Source organism: Carassius carassius, chromosome 30, assembly GCF_963082965.1.
Source record: "Carassius carassius chromosome 30, fCarCar2.1, whole genome shotgun sequence".
In the NCBI taxonomy this organism is placed as follows: Eukaryota; Metazoa; Chordata; class Actinopteri; order Cypriniformes; family Cyprinidae; genus Carassius; species Carassius carassius.
This window is the reverse complement of record NC_081784.1, coordinates 25,124,050-25,131,242: the sequence shown is the minus strand read 5'-3', so window position 1 is coordinate 25,131,242 and position 7,193 is coordinate 25,124,050. Positions and strand designations below refer to the sequence as shown.

Sequence of the window (7,193 nt, the reverse complement as noted above, 5' to 3'; positions counted from 1 at the left end):
GGAAGGTTAGAGTGCTTCAGGTTTTATTGCCTGAGGTTCTAAGGGAGGAAGTGTTGGAGGGCCTTCATGACCATCATGGGCATCAAGGTATAGAGAGGACAACCACCTTGGTGAGGGAGAGATGTTTTTGGGCTAATTTGCGCCATGATGTTGAGCAATGGTGTACCAAATGCGAGCGTTGTGTGGTCGCTAAAGCCTTACGCCCCAAAGTTCGTAAATCCATGGGGCATTTGATGGCTTCAAAGCCCTTGGAAATTCTCGCAATTGATTTTACACTTTTGGAGCGGGCCAGTAATGGACGTGAGAATGTGCTTGTAGGTACTGATGTGTTTTAAGGGAAGTCGTGGCCTAATGGTTAGAGAGTCGGACTCCCAATCGAAAGGTTGTGAGTTCGAGTCCCGGGCCGGCAGGAATTGTAGGTGGGGGGAGTGCATGTACAGTTCTCTCTCCACCTTCAATACCACGACTTAGGTGCCCTTGAGCAAGGCATCGAACCCCCAACTGCTCCCCGGGCGCCACAGCATAAATGGCTGCCCACTGCTCCGGGTGTGTGTTCACAGTGTGTGTGTGTGTTCACTGCTCTGTGTGTTTGCACTTCGGATGGGTTAAATGCAGAACACAAATTGGGTCACCATACTTGGCTGAATGTCACGTCACTTTCACTTCACTTTCTAAATTTACCCAAGCTTACCCAACTTGAGACCAAAAGGCAAGTACTGTGGCCTGCATTTTGACGGAGCGGTGGTTCTATGTTTATGGTGTGCCAAAACGCATAAATTCGGATCAAGGGCGGAATTTTGAAGGAGAATTGCTTAAACAACTGTGCCACCTTTATGGGATTCAGAAGAGTAGGACTACAGCATATCATCCCGAGGGAAATGGGCAGTGCGAAAGGTTTAATCGCACTTTGCATGATTTATTGCGTACTTTGCCCATCGAAAAGAAAAGGGTATGGCCGCAGTCTTTACCTCAGTTACTTTCTGCCTATAATACATGTGCCCATCAATCCACTGGTTACTCCCCTTGTGAACTTATGTTTGGCCAGAAGCCAAAGCTTCCTGTGGATGGCCTTTTAGGGATGGAGGAAGGAGGCACTCCAGTGACTGCCCAGGATTGGGTGGCGAGTCATCAGAACCATTTGGCCTCTGTATATGTTAAGGCTAGGGAACAGCTGGGAGTGGCAACAGCCCAGCAAGCACATCATCATCCAGAGTCTGTGCCTATTTTGCCAGTTGGTACGCTGGTTCTGTGTAAGAATCATTTCCCAGGCCGGCATAAGATCCAAGATGGGTTGGGCTCCAAGGTGTATGAGGTGGTGTGTTTAAGTGTTTAGATACGGTAGGCACTGTGTATAAGGTAAGACAGCAAGACACAATGGCGCACGTGAAGAATGTCCATCGCTCGGATCTGCGAGAGCTTCCTGATGGGTACGTAATCTTGGATAAAAGTGAGGAGGTAAATATTCACCCTCCGGCAGGATTGCTGCCAGAGTATGACCATCAGAGACCATTAGCTGAGGAAGAGGAAATGTCGGAGGAAGAGACTGTGGTTTTACAGGTAGCCCAGGAGGGAGGTCCAGCAGCAGCTGTTAGGGAGGATTTGGGTGAGCCGGAGCCAGACCAGTGTTTAACTGGAGTCCTAGATCCCCCAGATTCCCAGTGTCCAGTGGAGCAGGTACTTGATTCATCGGGCCCTGGCTCTCACGATTATTTAGAACGAGAATCCGAGGCAGGAACGGGCAGAACTTTTGTTACGCTGGTCGGTTAGGACGAGGGCTGGCCAGCATTCAAATTTATTAAATCTACCAAGGCCGGTAACGATCCTTGGAAAATCAAATGCCCCCAAATTCAGCCTACGTTAGTTCCCTCTATGTCCCTTTTAGACCTTGGGATTAGAATGGTTATAATGGAGTTAAATGTTGTCACCGGGATGGATGTAACCGGAATGAGTACATTGTGCTGTTAGGTGGGTAGATGACGTAATGGGTAGGTGGTGTTTAAAGTCTCGCGGGTGTCAAGGAAACAGCGTTTGCTCTTGTTCTACGCTTGGTGAGCGAGTTTGTGTTTCTTCCTCTGCTGACGCGTTGAAAGAACAGCTTGACCCATTGTGCCCGACAATTCGGAGTGAGTAAACCTGTTTTAACCATAGTCTATCTTAAAGGAGATGCATGTTAGTAAGAATTGCGTTCACTATAGTAAATGAGTTTTAGGATTAATCCTGTTTCAATAATTGAGGTGAGAACATAGTGCGCATGCCATTTTGCGCTTTGTTACGGCCACTGGACGTAAGTAACGATCAAGTTTGTCTTTTTTTAAAGACTTATGTATGTTAAATATCCATTAATTGAGCATTAGTGTATTAGCAATGTGAGTATTTTTTTATGATCATTAAATGTAGAATGTTGTGTGTAATAAAATTTAAATGGTTTTAATTACAGGACGTCAAAACCTTCCTTGGCAAGTGGCCATCGTTTTTTCCCCAACGAACTTGGGATTTAGTTGCTTTATATTTTTTTGATTTGTGGCATTCATTTTGCGGGATCTGCCTGTCTTATTTAAATGGTATATTTCTGTATTGGGAGGTCTTGTTTGATTGTGTGTTTTATGAATAATGGTTTGATTGGGTTTGACTTTTCTTTGGGTTTGATTTTTTTCTTCCTCCCATGTGGTATATTTCCCATTTTATGATTTTAGGTTGATTTGGTGTTATTTTGAGTGCCATTCTTATCATGTTTTCTTTTGATTTAAAGTATGATTTTCCTGTTTAATTAAATTGAATTTTAGCTGAATGATTTGTTTCTCTTATTGTATTATGTTAGTTAGATTTTGATTTGTTTGGAGCGTTGTTACTATTTCTTTTGGAAATTAATTTGGTTTAGTTTACTTTAAATCCATTTAGAGTGGTGTTTAATTGTTGTAATTAGTTTATTTCCTTTTTGTTTTCTTTTGTGTTATGAATGGTGTTACAAAGTAATTTTAGTCGTAAGAGAAGAACGATATTTCTCATTCTAGAAAATAAATCAACCCTTTTTGTACTCTGGCTTCTAGTTCATTTATTTGAACCACCTGTGTGAATGAAAAAAAAGAGATCAGATCATTGTTAGGGTCCCATGTCCCAGAATTTGTGGGTGGCGTAGTCAATTTGGTCGACTATTTAATAACAACTACCAAGTCTAGGTCACATATGTATTGTTTAAATTAATTACTTAATAAATTATTTTATCTATATGAAGGTCACATTTTTACCATACTTTCATTATTTTTTTTAGTTTTTTTTTTTAGTTTTTAAACACTTTTTTTATTTTTTATATAATATAATTGTTTTACTCATGTTGCAGACACTTCTTGAAATATCATGAATTCTGAAAGTGTAAGTAGAATAACAGATCTGTTTTTAGATCAGTGGGCTTTGTACAACAACTGTTGCTGCTAATGGCTAATGCTGAAGTGAACATGTTTAGCTTTAGCTTCTCTGCTCCTCTTGCCTGGCAGGACTGATGCTAATCAAGGCTGTAATCAATCTCTGCTCTTTCTTTGCACCTCACAGGAGGTCGTCATCTGCCTCTTTGGTGTATACTAATGGCCCTACCAGCAGGCCAGCTCAAATGCATGTCAAGAGAGAGAGAGAGAGATGAGCAGAGAGAGGAAGAAGAGAGAGGAATATACTGCAAAAATGAATCAGTATTTCAGTCTAGATTTCCAGTAGAAATACCTGAACACCCTTAAAACAAGAGATTTAAGAAGTTTTATAGCATGTGTTTTTTTTATTTAATTAATTATTACACCATTAAAATCTAAGTTTAACATTTTTATAAGGGTCACACTTTTTTAGAAAAGCTTCATTTTCATCTTTGCAAAAAGTGGTTGCATAGATTTTGCTCTTTAGCTCAAATCAAGCTTAGCATTTTATGATATATATATATATATATATATATATATATATATATATATATATATATATTTTTTGTACTGAATGGCAGGACTCCCATTCATATTTCTATGGCTTCTCCTACAGTCTCTGGTTCCTTACATCATATTATTTATAGCTCCACTTTTCATCTAAAAGGCTGTGTTATTTCCTCAATATTGCACTGTTTAAAAAATTCTGTTATTCCATTGGCTGGGAAATTTGGATTCAGAATCCCAATCCAAACACGAACAAGCTAAAGCTTGAACTCTGTTGAGTGATTCTCGTGGATTCTGCATTTAAGTGGAACCTCAATCACTCGTCACTCGTAATGTGTACATTAAATCATATTGTTTATATCAGCCCAGCAGAAGGCGGGCCTTTGTTCCACCCTGTGTAATGTTTACATGAAAGCCTACCGATTCATGAAACACAGTAAATTAAGATAAGAAATTATACCGCAGAACCAATGATGAATTGTTTATGACGCACATTTGAACACATGCGCGCAGACAGTGTATTCATCTTTCAGTAGGCTGGAAGGGTGTTTAATATGCATCTGAGCCTGTCGTTGTTTTGGGAGGGCTACATATGGTGTAATTATGTGGGTAATTTATACCTTCATAAAGCAGTGCCTTCTGGTCCTATGTGAGTAAACTTTAATGTGAAACAGACAGTTGGAGCGCTTCAGTGATGCTGTGAGAGAGCGTGACTGCTCTAAGTGCTCCCCTGAGTGCACTGGAATCCACCTCACACTGCCACTGTCCAGTCACACACACACACACACACACACACACACACACACACACACACACACACACACACACACACACACACACACACACACACTGAGTGAAACTGTGGCAGAGAGGCAGGCCTGTATATCTGCACTGTGTTCACCACACTTTACGTGGATTATTGTGTGCGATTAGGGTTAGCAACACTGTAAAAAGCCAACACGTTACAGTTGTGAAGTGAAAAGTGAAGTGTGTAATTTCTGCGGCACCAAGCCGAATTGTAAAATTAATGGACCTCATTTATAAAACACAAGCAGAACGAATCTCTGTGTAAATTTATAATATTCACATTGAAAAACCATCCCAGGCTCATTGGAAATATGTCACTCTTCCTGCATTCCTGCAAAACCTCAAATATGTTGCTCTTGGTACATTAAGCTATACTTTTCAGGTGTTATATCCACAAAAAGCCCCATAAACAGTTGCAGTTGTGGTTTTATTAAACAGCCCTGTGTCTGTACAAAAACATGCTTATGAACATTTTTGCTATATTATATTGCTTTGCTTGTAGCATGTTTCAAACTTAAACGTCCATCGAATGTCTGGAAAGTGTCGCTAAAGGTTTAAAGCTCTGTTTAATTAAAAATGTAAAGATAGAGTGAGCAAAATCAAATGAGATAAAAACGCGTCCGGTTATAGCTTTCTTTTATGAGGCTTTGAGCTCTTTTGTGGAGTGTCACGACTCGTAGTGCTCTGCATCGCAAAATAATATGGTCCTGTATTCATAATTTGTTTGAAAATAAATAAAAGTTTTACTTTGGTATTTTACTGCCTCTAGAGTTGAATAGTTATGTTGACGTTTTGCTGAAAGGAACCCACATTCACAAATTTCTGATAGCCTGGGTTGTTAAAAACAAATTACTTATGAATGTATCAGTGATTTTCACAGGAATTTATTCAGCTTTTGTTTTGTGAATGAGGTCCAATGATTGTGCCCCTCAACTCACGCCACTGGCAGATGCTCAAAAATAGTTTTTACAATCTTCTATACTGTAGGTGTCTCTGAACACACTTTACCTTTACGGCGCTATTTCTGTCTTTTATTTCTGCAGCCTTTAGAAATTATGCTTAAGCAATAATAGTTTTTCTTTTAAGTTAATTTAGATTTTATCACTTTATTATCTGATTATCTGACAAAACATTATTCATAGTGAACATTAGGTATAGTCTTCTGAAAGTTAATTAGATCATCTCAGCACAATAATAACTTCAGCTGAGGTTAAATGGATTTCAGTGGACATTTGTGGACTAAAACTAAAACAAAACAAACAAACAAAAAAACTTTGCAGCCAAAACACTAAGGTAAAGTAGTTATAGTGTATAAATACAATTAAAATAATATTCATGATAATTAAAGGGTTAGTTCACCCAAAAATGAAAATTATGTCATTAATGACTCACCCTCATGTTGTTCCAAACCCTTAAGACCTCCGTTCATCTTCGGAACACAGTTTAAGATATTTTAGATTAAGTCTGAAACCTTTCTGTCCCCCCATTGAAAATGTATGTATGGTATACTGTCCATGTCCAGAAAGGTAATAAAAACATCATAAAAGTAATCCATGTGAAATCAGAGGGTCAGTTAGAATTTGTTGAAGCATCGAAAATACATTTTGGTCCAAAAATAACAAAAACTACGACTTTATTTAGCATTGTCTTCTCTTCCGGTTCTGTTGTGATAAACGGAGGTCTCACGGGTTTGGAACGACATGAGGGTGAGTCATTTTTGGGTGAACGAACCCTTTAAGCTCATCTCCCCCAGCAATTCTCATTACCATATTCTAAAAAGAAAATTTAATTCTCATTAACGTAATGTGAAAAAAGTAATTATGTCTCAACTACATTGTGTTTATACTTAATGGTCCTAAATACAGGCTTAATTTTCTTAATGCCAAATATAATTAGTTGATTTTCACTTTGTTGTGAAATATGACCAGGACCAATCTTATGTTTCATAAGATTCATTTGAATATTAGAATATATAGATATATATATAATCCAGTCATATTATTGATGAGTAACACAATAAGGTTCATTATTTAATATTAATGCATTAGCAATACATTTGTTATTTATTAATCTTTGTTAACGTTAATTAATAAAAATTAATTAAATTCATTGTTTGTCCATGTTAGCTCAGGTCCATTGATTAATATTTACAGATACAATTTTGGAATTTAATTATCAATTAGTAAAAATTGAAATGAATATGAACTGAGATTAATAAATGCTTTACAAGTAATTTTTCATAGTTAATATAAACTAATGTAGTTAACTAATGTTAAAAAATGGAATCTTATTGGAATGTGTTACCTACTGATGTAACTGCACTGACAGCTGGATGAGAACAAAATTTTAACTGAATAACGAACTTTGTGAAACTCAATCATTGAACTGAACTAAAACAACATTACAATAAATAGAGTAATAAAATAAAATAACTCTATTTTCTTCTGCAGAGCAGCTTTACGGTTGAAATTGAAGTCTTTT

The 7,193-nt window shown here is 37.8% G+C and overlaps 1 long non-coding RNA gene across 1 annotated transcript; it reads left to right on the top strand.

The window, feature by feature from the left end:
* Positions 1-1,939: 1,939 nt before the first annotated feature.
* On the top strand, positions 1,940-2,805 carry LOC132111206 (uncharacterized). The gene is made up of 3 exons (XR_009424759.1): positions 1,940-2,123; positions 2,210-2,284; positions 2,438-2,805. It is a non-coding gene; the product is annotated as an uncharacterized LOC132111206 (long non-coding RNA).
* The last annotated feature ends 4,388 nt before the right edge of the window (positions 2,806-7,193 follow it).